Consider the following 16,988-nt stretch of genomic DNA (forward strand, 5'->3'; position numbering starts at 1 on the left):
CTGCTCAAAAAGCTTCAAAGACTGCTTAAAAAGACTCCTTTTCACTTGAGCCAGCTAGCTGAAATAAGTATGTCGTCTTACCATACCTTCATAAGATTTCCCATAATCTTAAGAATATCTCAGACAGATTTGGCGTTGACGTGGTGCTGTCTGCTCCCTGCAAGCTTTCAAAACTCTGAAATTTGGTGGGAAGCAGACTTCAAAGCCTGCAGTTGGCGGCATGAGGCATTCGAAAAAGTATGTCTCATGCACGACAGGGGTGATTTATAAGATTCCCCCCCTCAGCAGTGGTCTATTTTATATCGTACAAGCTGGCAGATGTTTATACATTCGTTTGCAAGAGCATGCGCGCTCCTTGAGTAGGCCCGGAGGACCTGCCCTGCCCGTTCACTGTCGCAGTCGTAAGGGCTGCTATCCTAAGCTGTACTGCACACCGATCATAGGAAAAAGTAAGGGGCAGTTGGAAAGAGAAATTCTCCAGGCTGTTGCCATGATGGGATAGGAGCCAGATAAGTGTGTCAGCACACCTTCTGTGTCCATTTTCCAGAAATAATTAGCTTTTTTGTCAGTGTTTCACTACGTTGCATTTCTCTTTGGTTACCCGCAGGCTAGTTGTGTCATCCTTGCTTGGTTTCCTTCCCTTCCGCGTACCGATTGCTTTCGTCATGGTTGCCATTGAACTGTTTTCTCATGTTTCATCTTCATTTTATGATTGTTTGCCAGATTTCACGCGCAACTGATTCATATAAGCTCTGGTGTTCTTCAATAAATGTTCAGTTGTCAGTACCGCCCTGTGTTGTCGCCTACCTCAGTCCCGTCCTGTTTAGTGATTTTGCTCCTCAGGATGTCCTACCAACTGGCCTAACAGTAAGTCCTTTTAAATTTGACCCATTTTTTGGAAATCTTTCAACTCAGGGCACCCTCGCCTCCAGAGGCACTGTGCAACAGGGCAAGTTCATCCCCACGAACGTAGTGGAGGAATTGCAACGACCTCTTCCTTGCCCCCTCACTAAACCGGACGTGGCAAGAACTCACACCTTCAGAAAAATCTAAACAAACATCCTTTTTTGTCCTGCTGCACTGCACATCTATCAACTTCGTTCTCAGATGCATTCTGCTCCATCTGCCCCACCCCATACACTAAGCTGCATCCGCTCGCAGTGCCTGCTATGCACCCCTTATACTCCTTAATTCCTTTCCCCGTTTTGCAGAGCCTGGCTACCATCGTCTCAAGCAGATGACGTTTGTGCTCCAAGGTGTGGAGATTTTAAGAGTCTGTGCCCTTTAATGAGGTCATTCTAGATGAAACAATGAATAGATTGGAGGATATAGTGACGCGGACGAACAATGACTTACCAGGAAAAGTTTTTGCAGCGATAGCGACGTTACGGTAGCATTTCGAGCCGGATGGATGGGTGGAAGGTAGGAGCGCCCCCTTTGAAACGGGGCAGTGTAGTTTTAACCATGCTCAGTTTTTTTTTTCTTTTTTTGTTTAACTCTGCTTTAAGTTGTTACTAAAATTCGCCACTTTCTTTAGAATACATCTTCCTACACTTTAAAACTTATGTCACCTCTCTGATTATGTGCCACCAATGCTCCAATCGCTTTTTGCTAATTTCCACCGCAGATTTATTTACATGACTATTGTTATCTCTAAACCCTAAGGCCTCAGGAAGAGTGGCTGTGCCTGCATCGACATCAGGATGGATACCATCACATTTTCTTCAGCGTGGCGGCCTTCAGCGTGGCGGCGCGCCACCCTGTGGCTGCGCCGCCACGCTGTTACGTGGTTGTTCACGTGGTGTGGAGCAGCAGCTGGCGGCGCTGCGCCGTGGCTGATCACGTGGTTCGTCACGTGGTCGGTCACGTGACCAAGTTCCACTCGGCCAGCTGTAGCTATCGCGTCACTCTAGGTTTAACCAGAGCTAAACCACCGCCAAATTTTATTAAATTTGAGTCAGTGGAAATGCAGGGCGTTTAAAATTGGACTACCAGGATTTTTCAAAGCGATGAGCAGTACACAAAATCCTCTTTTGCATGTGCGTTGCGCGATCAGGAGCGCATGAAGTAAGACGATATTTGTTGTAAGATGATAATATTTTCCCACCTAAGTGGTTGCGCGAAATGCTTTAGCGCCCTCATTTACGAAACAGTACAGATGACCTGGGCTTCAGCGGCGCAGAAGTCCAAACGGTAGGGACAAAATTACTAATTCAGAGTTGCTGAGTTGCTGTTTCTTGTTCTTTGCAATATCCTTTTACACATATGTTAGTTTTCTGCGATGTAACTTCCTGTGTTTCATTCAACGTATTTTTTCGCCTCCTGCTTGGACCCATTCTAAGGTCTGCAGTATTGTTTAAATAAATCAATAAACAAATAAAGATATGTGACACATACATTGAGCTTCAGCAGCAACTTTAGTACAATAACTCAGACAGAAATCATTATAGTATTTTCGAGCATTTCTGCTGGTAAAAGCAGCCTTATTTGTTTATTTAGTTATTCACGTTATCTCTAAAGGCCCTCATTGGGAGGGTGTAATGGGGGAGGGGTCATAGGCATCATTACACATGCTTGGGAAAATGTGAGCGAATTCACTTTCGTTGTGAAGGCCTAACCCGTTAGTACTGCGGTATCAAAGCGCACGAAGTAACAAAAAATCTCGAATCAGAAGCAAGCATTTAGAAGAACACCCGCAATCAGAAATACAGAAAAAATTCCGCTTAAGAGCTTCGCATGACTTGAATGTTGGGTGCGATGAAAGTTGTCTGAAACGCCGGCTCTGCAGCATAAAAGTTGCATACCAAGCATGTTCACATTAATGCTCTTGTTTCAAGTCGATCGTTGCAGAAACGAAAAAATCTATTTTTTTATTTTACCACTACACCCTTTCACATGCTCCTGTACGCTGACTTGTATTACAGCCGTTGCCTTCTTGCGCTACTTAGTAATTTGCTGTCCTGAGCTCTGAGGTGAGTTTATTACAAAAAGCGCGGGATGTTGGATATATTTTACAGCGCGCAACAAATTTTAAACTAGACAGAAAGCAAACGTGAGTCACGCTTCGTCTGCCGCCAAACTGCGGTAAATGTAGAGATGGACGTTTCGAAGTCTAAACACCGTCTATGCATCTTACTTTTCCTTTCAGCGTCAGAATGCGAGAGTTGACAGTGTAAGCTTTTTAAAACCCCAGCTTGACACATGACCACTTAGTATGTTTAATGCATCTTCAGAAAACACAGAAGCAATGAAAGTAGTCATCGATAGTGAGCATACTGGGCGTTTCAAAGAGAAGGGCCTCGCGGAAAGTTTTAGCGGTAGGTGTTTCGCTTTTCCCGCGCTTATCTGACAGCGATGCCACGCGGAAACGCGTTCATGAAACTGAGTGGCGCCGTGACATGCGGCTGTGCATAGCTGAGGGAGAAATCGATTGAACAAAACCCCGTTGGTGTCTGTGTTTACTCTTCACAACGCGCGAGGCGGACAGCGATGTCGATCGACAGAAAAAGTTCACGTCGCGCATTCCTCTCTCGAGTGAGCTTGGCGTGAGCTTCCGGCTTTGCACCTTTTTTTTTATCGACGCCTGTAGTAAGGACGAGCATTCTGAAGTTATGTCCGATATTGGGCGGCCAGTTGAATCATGCTGCCAAACTTCCGCGCGGGTGGGACTTTATGAAAAACAACAGGAACATAAGCATATGGAAGGCCGCTTCTGATGCGCATGATGAACGAGAATTTTCTTTTGCCCTGTTCTTCCTTCAGCTTGAGTGTTCACGAGCAGATTTTGACAGATACATCTGGTCACCTAATAGGTGGTAACTTTCCGGAGCGTACAACATTTTCCGGCGAGCAATTGGAAGTGAAAGTTAACTCTGCTTTGTGTTTATTCCCCACAGTGCGTCCCGCCAACAGCAAGCAGTACTGGCTGAAGTAACTCATACTCCAAAGCTCGAAAGCATCGTGCAGTTAGCCTTGGCTATGAGGAGTACTTAACGGTTAGGCAAAGTTTTTCCATTGCTTTCAGTCACGGGCACAATGGTTACATGCGTCCGGTTAGTTCTACTGTAATTTTCCAACATAAGTGCTGTCTTAAACACTGTCACGACAAGAACTGTTCGCTGGTGAAGGAAATTAAGGTAAAAAGATAAATTGAAGGAAATGCAGAGAGATTTCGCTCAAGTGCGACGCCCTCACGAATCGCAACGACGCTTGGCATACCATCAGAGATGAAAAGCTATATGAACGTCGTATACGCATCATTTCGTGCATTTCGTGCTGAAATAACTCACCTGCTTCAATGATAAGAATGCAAAACTAAGAAATATTGCTTTCTTAGTGACCATGGTCAATAAAAAAAAGAAAAGCGCAATTCAAAAAACGAAAAGTTTATGCGAGTTCAGGAACTTAGTACCAGGCTCTTCTTATTTCAGCCCGTCAAACATGTCGCAATAGATGATATATGCAATAGTTAGTCCGCGAAGTGTGCTTTCATTGCCTCTGGAATGATTCACTCTTTCGATTTAATTCAGTTGTGACCACAGGCTAAGATGAAGGGTCAATTAAAGTTGGCCAGGCGTTGTCTTTTTTTTTCAGGAGCAGCTCTATTTCTGGGGCGGTGATCTCAGTTCCTATGTCGCCGGGACCAAGGGATGAGAGAATGACAGAAAATGGTTGCCAATTAAATCAGCGATGAAAGGAGGACGAGCGCATTTCTATAAGCAAAAGCCAAAAGCACGGCAGCCAGCTTTGTCAGTTCGTGAGCCGGAGTCGAGAATCCTGAAAACATTCTACAGTAGTAGTGGTAGTAGTGGGTTTTTAAGTTAAAGAGATTCCACGCGACCGACGGCCTGTAAAATGTCTCCTTTGTTAAGTTTTAGTTGAGCCGTTTCTTGCTTTCGTCTTTTGCTTACAGTTTCTTCTTACTGTTATCTCGAGCCTGCTGAGCTTTGAGTGAGCAGCTTTTCTCCTAATTAAGTTTTGATTTCTTTACAACCTCTGTCTCCAATGAAGTGCAAGCCGTGTCCGTAAAATGTGCTGACACGATCGTTGGAACCTCAGAGAGGAGGGGCGAGAAGGGCTGCTTAGTTTCGTCGTTGCTTCGTCTTCTAATTAACGACCCCCACATTGGTAAAAAGCTGCAGGCAATGGCCGCATGAAAGAGGCCAATATATGAGCACCGGAGCTTCGTTAAACTCGAGAATAGCTGACGTTGGCAGGAATGTTTTTCAACGAAGGAAGCTATGTTGGTGGAATAAAAAAAAATAGAGCAGAGAAATGGGATATTTATGCATATATTCTGTAAAATATTCTGTGTGGCAAAAACCACGCACAAAGCTCACTGCCTTCTTTAACGCTGGCATCTTTAGTTAAGGCAGAGTATACCTGTTCACGTTTATTGCATATTAGGGGGATAAATTGCCATGAGCCCCGCTTAAAGGTCATCATGGTGGTTAGGGACACGGCATATAAAACGGCCTATTTGGTGAAAATACTCGATTTCTCAAATAAGTTGTGATAGTCCCGCAGAATCGTGATTTCCGCAGGTTTCCGATGACGGAGGACCGACATCTTCATATCCCGAAGAAGAGGAGAGATAAAAAGATGAGAGCTTGAGTTCGTTGCAATGCAGAATTTCTCTGACCAAAAGTACAAGAACGCAAGGTGATAATTTATTGCACAAAAACTACCATTGCTCTCCTGTTGCATTTTTCTTTGCCAATTCTGATCAAAACCATAGATTGATTTCAGTTTAAAACCAAGTATTTGTTTAAATACAGAACTGTAAAAGCAGCAAGACAAAGCAAACTGTATTCAGCCACAGTTTAATCTATTTCTACTTACATTTGCTCGGAGCTAGACTGTACCTCATATGTAGTGCTAATCAGCGCTCCTTAAATGAAACGCTATTCCACTCCGTTGCCTTCTTCCAAGCACATTGCTCTTTTCATCCCCTACTTAGCATAAACCTATCGCTGATTTTTTCTCTACCAATAGAACAATTTTCATTTACTGATTCGACTAGTGGTTAGTAGCGTTCAGATTCAATGCTGTGAAATGCACAAGCCTCGCCATCCATTTCGCATTCACGAAGCGAATTGCGATGCTACTAAACGAACCACACGCGAGAGATCCCGGCGCACGGCAATGCTTAGCAACGCCTTTCATCGCTGAATGGCGCTCGCGCCGTGCGGCAGGCCCTCTGCGGTATCTCCGTCCTCGAAAGCAATTAGTTTCGACCGCGACAAGAGCTGACATTCCGCACGTTCTGTGGATGGCTTGCGTTGCACTGTTAGCCAGAAAGGGCCACCAAGCATCACTACGGTGCTGCCACTGCCGAGTCGTTCGAGTATGTCTCCACGTCCCAGCTACTTCGAGTGCGTGGTAGGTAGATGAGAGCGACATTGATAGCAATGTGGTGACGCTCCGTACTTCGGCATGTCCATACTGACGTCTAAAAAAGGGTGGTCACCGTGAGAAGGGATTAGCCAGTTCCCTCCACTGTGTTCTTTTATCAATAAGGATAGATCTTTCTTTCTAAAAAAATGTTAAGGATTTCAATTTTTTCATTAAAAATTTTCGTAACGAAATTTTAATTTGGCAAATATATAATAGGCTCTTAGTAACAGCTCTCGTTGTAAAATATTTTCTCCCTGTCGGAAGAAAAATGTTATTCGGCGAGTTGCCTGGCACTAACTCTAGTAGTATACACGCACAGACCCAACGGTGCAGCGCACTAACCACGTGCATGGAACAGTAGTAGACCGCCGTTATAACAGTGCAATGCTACCATTCGGCGAGGATTCCACGGGTACGGTCGGTACCAATACTCTAGAAGGAACGTGGTTGGTACGGCTGCAACGCAGCAGCGTATGCATGCATGCCAGTCAATGAGGCAAACTCAGCCTAATCGGACAAAGTGGAGTCTAGCACGCCGTGCGCGCCTGGTCTCTGCCTCCGGCATCAGCCACCGCAGACCAGGACACACCTGAGTCGCAGGGAGCCGGGTCCGCCGCTGTTTGCCTCCATACCATGGACCGGGCTCCTTCCCTGTGCTTCTGCTCTCGCAGCCAACCTGGGCTACGTACACGCAATGTCCGACCGGCAGCGATACTCGCGCATGCTGCCTACCAGATTCCCGCTGCGAGGTCTAGAACTCTCGCCCAGGAAACTGGTTATCTGTCCTGGTATTAGTGACGCTATTTATATGTGCCTCGAAAGTTGAACATAGTGCGGCGGGTCACCTCGATATTGGTTAGATAGACTGAGCGAACTCACAGGTATTCGCAATGGCGGAAACAGCGTGCGGTTGGCGCAAAGCCAGACATCCCCGCCGGTCCATGGTGTTTCTGCAATGATCGTCGTAACTCATCTTCATCGTGAACGCGAAGAAATGTTGTGGAGACCAAATGTTAAGAGGAATCTCCCAAGGTGGAGTAAATTTGTAATGAAGTAATTACTCATTGGCATCCACCCAAGCGCACCCATACGGCTACAAAGGAAAGCTACACAGCTTTCACAGAGACGTTGTAGAAAGAAAAAATCGTTCTGGTCCGGGGTTTGAAACCGGGACCACCGCTACTCCGGAGCAGTCTCTGTACCAACTGAGCTAACCGGGACAGGTAGCAAATGGTAGGCCGAGAGCGAATTTATCAATAGCCCGAAGTGGGAACACCCTGCGCTTATGTGGATGCATATGAGTAATTACTTCCTTATTACAAATCTACTCCACCTTAGAAGATTCCCGTAAAAAATTGACTAAAACTATTGCCACTTTAAGTTATCGATCAATTCGCTGTCACCGTACCGTGTGCTAGCTGTCCCGGTTGGCTCAAATGGCAGAGTGACTGCTCGGTGAAGCGATCGTCCCGGATTCGAACCCCTTACCAGGAAGAACTTTCCTTTAACTGCGAAATTTCTGTGGAAGACGTATAATTCTCCTTTGTATACGTATGGCCGCACTTGGGTGGATGTCAACGTGTAATTACTCTCTTATTACATAAACTAAGTCCGCATTTGCTCGCAGTTATTTCAGACGGTCTAAAACGCTCGCGCTTAATGTTACGCACTGCCTTTCCAACCAGTAAAAGATCGTCGTGTTAGTGGCTTGGAAGAAAAAAACTTACAGCAAAAACAAATAATGCTTTCGCAAGTGTATTCTGCTGTTAAAAAAGTTTTGTTACGCAAACGAGATGGTGTTCCGCCTGGCACGAGGCCCTTATGAGCATCGTTTGCGCTACCTTTCTGATTTTACAAAGAAAATCAAGAGTCATTCTCTGTCTTTACTACAAGAACAGTCGCAGAAAATCCTCTAGAATATTGATTGAATATGCCTGTATTCTCGATGTGGGGGGATAACTTCCACATCAATGAGAAAACGGGGGGATGGACGAGTAAAAAATGCTGACTGTTCTTATTCTTGAGTTGTCGGTGAAAGCTCCGCGTTCAAATATTTACTGCGTGTCGCGAATTGGTAACGCGTTCCCGACTTTCCGAAGGGGAAAGCTATCGCGTGCAGGTACGATCAAGACAACAGTTATCAGATCAGACAAAACAAAACGAAGCTGTGTTTATAATTTAAAGGAAAAGAAGCAATTAGAAACGAAAACACCAAGAAAAGCACACACTCAACACACGTACAAGTGATGGAAACTTTATTAGACACAAGGGAGTTTAGGACACGCAGGTCCTTGGGGCCCCGAACGCCACAACTGCACTCAAGCGTTTGTGTCCCGGAGGCTCATCACGCTGGCAGCCCGGCCTGTGGTGATGGCTTGCTTGGCCGGGTCCTCGGAGCGCAGTAGGGTCTCCCAAGCCTCCCAAGTGGCAAGGTGCTCCAGGCCCCGTGGGGGAGGATCCGCCGGGCAGAGGAAAAGGATATGATCGAGAGTGGCTTTGGGGTGGTGGCAGAGGGTGCAGATGGGGTTTGCGTGGACTTGGTGATAGCACGAGCGTATATAACGGGAGAGTAAGGTCCGTGTTTGGAGCCGCCTCCAAAGTGTCTGGTGATAATTGTCGAGAGAGGAATGGGGTGGAGGTAGAGCCGACGTTCGGCTTTGCATGCCTGCGTCAGTTCGCTGAATGAATGCATGCGCTCCCGTGAGAACCCCAGATCGGAGGCCGCCGGTGCTCGGTTGAGAGAACCACAGGCTAAAGCGTTGGCAGCCTCGTTTCCGGGATTCCCGGAGTGGGTAGGCACCCATATGAGCTCCATGTGGCGGGGCGGGTGTGCTGCGAGGGAGTTCAGTATGCGAAATGCAGGGACGTGAACTCTCCCGCGGTCAAAATTTAGTATGGCAGTTTTAGAGTCCGTTAGTACATACTGGGCCTCCGTGCGCGTGATGGCTAGGGCAATAGCGGGCTCTTCAGTTCCCTCCGAAGTGCCAGTGGGGGATATGTGAAGGGTGGAAATCGGTTGTAGGGAGGAGTTCGTGATGGCTACAACCGCGTCCTCGCCTGTGCATGCGGCATTCACCCACACGGCATCCGGTTCCGTGCCATAGTGTTTGCGGAGCGCCCGTGCGCGAGCTCTGCGGCGGGGTTCGTGGTAGGTGGGGTGCATTTTTTTTTTTGGGGGGGGGGGGGGTGGGTGAGAGGTTTATAAGCAGTTCGCGGTGAATGTGGTGGGGGATCTGGAGTTGTGTGGGATCCGTGGCTGGTATCCTGATACAGAGGGTGTGTAGGATGTGTCTGCCGGTAACACGCGTACAACACTACAGATTGAAGGAAGGAGTTCACCAGATGTGGAGCGTCCCAGGTGAAACGGGGATGCCTTGCTGGCAGCACGGACGCGGGTTGATGAACTGCGACGCTTCGCTGGCGTTGCGTCGAAGGAAGCGATGGAAGAGAGCCAGGTGGTAAGTAGCGGAGAGGCACACAGGAATACGCCGGTAGTCTCCCGTCAACAGCCCGAAGAACTTTGCGGCAGCAGGAGAAGCGTTGCTAGGGCCCGTCGAAGGCGTCCCTAAACGCCGTAAGCTTAATGCAAGCTATTCAAGGAAGCCTCTCAGCAGCACGGACCGTTAGTCCGACGGCTGCAACCTCCATGCTTGATGGAATGCAGGAGGCTTGCGTCGGTGATCCAAGGAAGGTTCACAGCAGCATGGACCCAACGTCCGACGGCTGCCACCTCTACGCTTAAATGGAACGCAGGAGGCTTGCGTCGGTGATCAAAGGGAGGTCCACGGCAGCATGGACCCAACGTCCGACGGCTACCACCTCCACGCTTCAATGGAATGCAGGAGGCTTGCGTCGGTGATCCAAGGGAGCTCCACAGCAGCATGGACCCAACGCCCGACGGCTCACGCCTCCACGCTTGAATGGAACGCCGGAGGCTTGCGTCGGTGATCCAAGGAAGGTCCAGAGCAGCATGGACCCAACGTCCGACGGCTGCCACCTCCACGCTTCAATGGAAAGCAGGAGGCTTGCGTCGGTGATCCACGGGAGGTCCACAGCAGCATGAACCCAATGTCCGACGGCTGCCACCTCCACGCTTGAATGGAACGCAGGAGGCTTGCGTCGGTGATCCAAAGGAGGTCCACAGCAGCATGGACCCAACGTCCGACGGCTGCCGCCTCTACGCTTGAATGGAACGCAAGAGGCTTGCGTCGGTGATCAAAGGGAAGTCCACGGCAACACGGACCCAACGTCAGACGGCTAACAACTGCAAGCCTGAATGGAACGCAAGACGTTTGCGTTGGTGATCAAAGGAAGGTCCACAGCAGCACGGACCCCCAGTTCATGGCCTGCCACCTCTACGCTTGAAAGGAACGCAGGAGGCTTGCGTCTGTGATCCATGGGAGGTCCACGGCAACACGGACCCAACGTCACACGGCTGCCACCTCCACGCTCGAATGACACGATCTCCGCTGCGCTGTCTCCCTTCACACCTCGGTTTTCTGACACGTCAGCTGTCCGCTCCTCGTGCTTGCCACGCTCTTCGTCGCCGTAGTCTCGCACATATCATTCGGACGTGCACGCGCGCAACGATGGGCCGGCACGCGCAGCGCTCCGCTATCGACGCACCACCATCAACGCACCGCACAAAAAAATCCCCCAACGATTTGGTGTGCACCTCACGCTGCGGTTTTATATGTGTGGTTTCTGTAAATAAACGAGTCTATTACCACGCAAGCGTTTTTTAGAACTCTGTATACTGCGCTGTCGACTCGCAAAGTCTCCAAATAAGTCCACCATGCCCTTTTCCAAACTTTTTACATTTCAGAAAAGAAACAGAAGTCAATAAGTGAATGGTGAATAAGTAAGCGTATCCACGAAAGCGCACTACCTTCGGGAAGAGTAGCAATTTTAGCTACCCCCTTCCCCGTTTTCTAGAAAATAAAACTAGGAGGAATCAACTTTTATCAAAAAGAAATAAAAGAGTCGCTTTAAAGTTGAGAGGGAAGCGTTCTGCACTTTTGTGTGTATAATGATGTAACAGCGCGCAGAGGAGTTGTAACGCTTTTCACGTTGTGCACCGAAATGACTGTTGGAACAAAAAAGAACAAACATTAAGGCTTCACTCAGCTTTGGTATTGTTTTCCCTAATTTCCATTTTTTATGTATGCTTGGGCCCTACAAAGAAAGTCCTTCAATACAGTTTTCTCCCTTCTCGCGTGATGGTATGGTCCTATGCTTTGTTCCTGTAATGCGTGAGACAAAAAAGCTTTGCTGAATACCTGCCGACTAAGAAATTCGGATACACGCGGGATGTTTAGAATAGACTGCTGGTGCCCGAAAAGAGACCGATACGAAAGGCCATATTCTTCACGACAGAAAAAGGCTTTCCTTGGTTCCCACTGGGCCACCATGCAGGTTGTTCAAGTTTAGAGGCGCTTGTATTTCATTAAAGCTTCGATTTTCTGTCCGAATTAAGCCACTGAAATAAAAGCTTACCAGTAATGCTGTTTACCTCCGCGTAGTTTGGGCTACACGAAGACTAAAGTTAGTCCTAAAACATGTATCGTTGCCTACATCACGCTAGCGATAATCCATTAGCGAATAAATCCGGACGTAATAATATCAAACCTTACATGCTTCTCAAAGTACAACTTCTACCGTAAAACGCGTAGTTAGCAAAGACACGCAGTCTGGATTTTCTTTTCTGTACGGGAAGTGGGCAGCTCAATTTCATGTGGGGTAGGAGCGATTCGGGCCATGTTGCAGAGCTAGAAACTTTAGCGACAATGTGCACGTTCGCAAAACTCTCAGAAATTGCAACGCTTGCCTTCCCGTTCTGCATAGTGTCAAGAGCTGCAATTCTTATACAATTAAGCCACTTAAACAAGCTCGCTCTTCTGATTTCATCGCATTTGGTTTTCTCGTTTGTGCTGCTCGCTGCTTGTGATGTAATGGCAAGATGAAATATATACAGGGTGGTTTACCTAAGATTTTGCGAAATTATTAAAAACAGGCTTTTTGAGTTAGAAGAGCGTTTTTTCGGCATCGTATTGTCAGTGGTGTAGCGCATCAGAATACGGCTAAAACTTGCTAACTAGCATGCTGGTTAAGTAATATAAATAGTGAACTTTTTAACTATAACCGTTAGGCTCCTTATTCACTGAGGGACGTGTAGCTTATCGCAACTAATATCCATATCACTTTTCAAAATTTCAAAAACGCGGTTACCCTCGGCGCTGTGGCCCAACAATTTTTGCCTATTTCGACGAGTTATGTGCACTGCAGAGGTTGCATTGCCTGCAAGTTTCTCGAATGCGCATATATATTTGCGCGATATAGCTAATTTTTTAACTCTAATAGTTAAAAGTTAGCTATTTCATTTTAGTTAACCAGCCGGCCAGTTAGCACGTCTCAGCTGTATTCTGATGCGCTACATCACTGAGAATTATATTCCGGAAAAAAAAGCGCTGTTCTATACCTAAAAAGGCCTAGTTTTAAAACTTGTGTAAAGTCATAGGTGAAACACCCTGTACAGAATGTCGATGAATAAATCAGTTGATCAAGTAACGAAAGAGAGGCTACGAAGGAAGGGAAAGAGCGGAAGTTCCTTACTCAGTGCGAATGCTTGAAGCGAAGCGCGAGAAAAAGTTTAAAGGGGGTGAAAGGAGGAAGCCGGAGAATAACTATTGGTCTCTACTTGTACTGTGTGGTATAGCTGTACTCTGAACGCAACAAAAATACGATTAGGCTACGCTCGGGTCGATTCAGTTTGTTCAAAATGGTACACCCCTGTATTCCTGTATTGAGCCTCCGGCGTGTGCCCTGTAAGTCAGTGCCCTGTACTTTGAAGCCAGATTATACCCCTGCACACACAGAAAATTTAATGTAAATCCAACCGAATGTCATTCGATGCATCGAATGTCATTCGGTCTCCTTCGGTGCTACACGGTAAAAAATAATGTCATTCAAAAATGATGGCTGTGACGATCAGTGAAAAAAAAAATAGTACAATTGTAGGACATCAGCGCGCATAAAAGATGTTTGAAGTTGTTATGTCGTGTTTCAAAAGCGGATGAGAACATTTCTGTACAACAATATAAGCTTAAAATATTATTTCCGGCAATTCTACAGCACTTTAGCCATAAAAAGCCAAGCCAAGTACAAAGTCAACCAAAAATTCGATAAACGTAAACAAACAAAATGGCTGACGCGGCGTCACGCGGAGGCGCGCGGAGCGTGGAGATGACTTCCAAAAGGTAAAATGCTCATTTACATCTTTAAGTTGTTGAGAGCTAAACGAACATGGAACGCCAACCAGCAAGAAACACGCAACTCAAAATGATCGACGGTCGCGGGAAAGGCCCTGCTTCACGGTCGGGCGCTGCCGTTGGCTGCTGCTGGGACCGAGAGTAACAGCTATCCACGACAGCTTCTAGTGTCAAGACGTTCGCACCAAAATTAATATTTATTTAGCAGAACTAAATAAATACAATTTCTAACGTTGGCAGTGCGCATGCTATTTTTTCGCGTCGCTTGTTTCTGCTGCGCGTATGGTGTCCAGAGTAAACATTCGGTTCGAGATTGAATGCGAATGAGTTCCCCAAACTCATTCGATGGCGAATGTCATTCCAAGCTAATGACATTAAATATTCCCGTGTAGCAGCCGATTAATGGCATTAGGTGCTAACGTCATTCGATGGGAATGGCATTAAATTTGCCCTGTGGCAGGGGTAGAGTCTTCCACATCTTCTGCGAAGGCCCGGAGATTGTAAGGCAAGCGAAACGTAGCACGGTGCCGGAGGAATTTAGGTGGTGGGATGAGATTAAGAAGTTTGCGGGGATAAGGTGCTGCGTCTTGGACAGAGTAGGGGTAGATCGAAATACATGGGCGAGGCCTTTGTCCTACAGTGGCCATAGTCAGGCTGATGACGATGATAATAGGGAGGCCTGTCAGATTTAAGGAATTCAATACATTCGACGGCATGAAAAGAAAACCTCTGTGCACTTCACAAGTCCGCGATCTCACATCAACAAAATAAACCGAATTGTAGATGATAAAAAACTTGTCTTAATTAACGTGACACCAATAACATATCGAGACTATCAGAAACAAAAATGCAATGCCCGAGCCATTCCGACTCTCACGCTGGCCTCCCCTTCCGGTCTGGCACTAGAGCGATTAGGGCGGAGCAGTACACGCCTCCCAAGCAGCCATTTGAGCCGAGAACACATCCGGGTCGACCGGGGACGGATTTTTTCTCTGAATTCATTGGTAGCCTAACTCGGCAAAAGAGAAACGGGCTGCTGAGCCTTCTGGGTAGCAACAGCATCGGCGCTGCGTGGTAACTACATCGTGAGGACGCGCTTCTCCGCATAGGCTTCCGTCAAATAAAGTATTTTCTCCTCCTCCTCAAAAAGCGGATTCTTGATAAGCCCTCTTATGCTGTAAGCATTTTCGGACAGAAAGCGTTTAGGGCGGGTATTCCTTGCACCTGGGCACAGCGTCCAATTTAATGTTTTTCCACAGACCGCGAGTAACGTTGTGTCTGTTGCAGCATTGGCTGGATCCACTTTATAAAACGTTGCTTTGTCACGGTGTAGTTTAAGAGAAGCTAAAAAGGTTGCGTAGAGAAACATTCATTTTTTGTCCCCCATGGGTGCAGCGAATGGCCGTAACGAGTCGTGTTTCAATGCTGGCCAATAAAAATGCTATGCAGGCGGGGCTCCACCATAGATGTCATACTAGGGGCGCTCTCCAAAATGTGCCATGTGTTGCCATGTCGTCCGAGAGGTCCTTGATGTGAGCCGTGCCTGTCTTTGCACCACGCGAAAGAAAAATGGGGACTTAGAAGCGTGGATGATTTTAGGGATAGCCCTTTTGAAAGTACTCTTGAGAATGGCTGTTAGAAGAACTTTAAACGACCTTTCAGGATACCACTCCGATGTCGGCGAGAGATTTTCTATTCACATCCACTCGTCGGTGGTGCCGCTAATCCTTCTTGGTTTTGAAAAGCCAGAAAACGGGCTTAAAGAAAGATGTCAAAGCGCACCTTGGCAAAGTAGAGTGTTTTGAAGACAATTTGCTTTATTCTCTTTTAATTTGGGAAGTTAAACCTGTTAAACCTATAAAACCAAACAAAACCTAAACTAAACAGTATGGTTTGGATAGTCAGCATATGTTGATGGGCAAGAAGGGCGAAAAAAAAGAGAAAGACCAAGGAGACACTGAGAAGACAGAAGCGCTTACTCGCTTCTGTCTTCTCACTCACTGATAGTAGGCAGCAACACCTGCACTCCCCTGCCTTTACTTTCTGGGAACGATGGTTCAGTGCACTGGTCACATCGGAGCTCCCTATAGCTTCCTTACAGCAGCGTTAAAGGGCCACTGAAGACAAATTGAACATTGCCTGTATGGCTACATTGCCGCGTTCTAATCACCGATACTTCCACCACAAGCAGAGATTTCGTAAGCCAGAAATGTTCACGAAATGAAATGCAGGTGTTGCCATTACCGGCAGTTTTCGCAAGCACACTGAAGTGCGTCAAGAGAGTCCCATTTTTTCTCGGAGATCCCTGAGGCTGGGCTACACCTATACTCTCTTCCAAACGAGGATCACAGACTCCTGTTTGGTGTTGGATGGTACGAGTTTTTCTTGAGCAGCAGAAACCGATATGAATCCAGTTGTCTCGGCGATAAATGCCAAAGAATCATTTGAAACTATTTTCACTAAGAACTAAAGTAAGACGAAATTTTGCTCAGGCTCCCTTTAAGGCCGCATTTAAATGCAAATAATGGCGTATGCCCATTATTCGTTCCGTTAAGTTTTTTTGCCTAAGTATTCCGAACGCACTTTCGCTCTCTACGCAAGTTTCTGTGTTCTCGTCTTTCTATCCTTATTTTAGTTATTTACGCGCCCCCGCTTTATGTACCAGGGAGATCATGTTACTGTTTAATTTTGTCTGCAATGCTTCAACAGAAACTTCTCTACGAAGCTATATGAGCTCCCTCGTCGTCACCACCATCATCATCATTACCATCAGCCTTACTACGCCCACTGCAGGGCAAAGCCCTCTCCCATATCTCTCCAATTAACCCTGTCCTGCCCAGCTGCGGCAACCCTATCTCCGCCGATTTCTTAATCTCATCCATCCATCTAAAAAATTCCTGTTGAAGACATCCTAGTCTAAATCAAGAGGAAAAAAATGGGCTTGGGCAGGGTATATAATGCGAAGCAAGATAACCGCTGGTCCTTAATAGTAACGGAGTGGATTCGGAGAGAAGGCCCTCTCTTAAAAACACGTAGTCTTTGATCTCAAGGCAGGGAGGGGGGGGGGGGGAGAGGTGTAAAATCCGACTAGGAAAAGAGAAAACACTGTCTCTGCCTGACCTCACGCAAGATCTTCTCAAGTGAAAGATCCCATAGCTGCTAACCTAAGAGCGTGAGCGTAGTTGCCTAATCGGATTCATTGCACCTCTTTGATATATTGCGCCTTCCCTCGCCACTAAATCACAAAAATAAGGAACCAAAATACAGAAGGACAGGAGTCATAATTTGGGAAACTACGATGAACAGTTACCATCATCTCATCTT

General features: G+C 46.8%; 1 long non-coding RNA gene across 1 annotated transcript in view; it reads right to left on the minus strand.

Moving 5' to 3' along the window:
- LOC144120490 (uncharacterized) overlaps nucleotides 1–16,988 on the minus strand; it is a 276,226-nt gene that overhangs the window by 97,262 nt on the left and 161,976 nt on the right. The window lies entirely within an intron of this gene.

The sequence above is a fragment of the Amblyomma americanum genome, chromosome 2 (genome assembly GCF_052857255.1).
Source record: "Amblyomma americanum isolate KBUSLIRL-KWMA chromosome 2, ASM5285725v1, whole genome shotgun sequence".
NCBI lineage: Eukaryota > Metazoa > Arthropoda > Arachnida > Ixodida > Ixodidae > Amblyomma > Amblyomma americanum.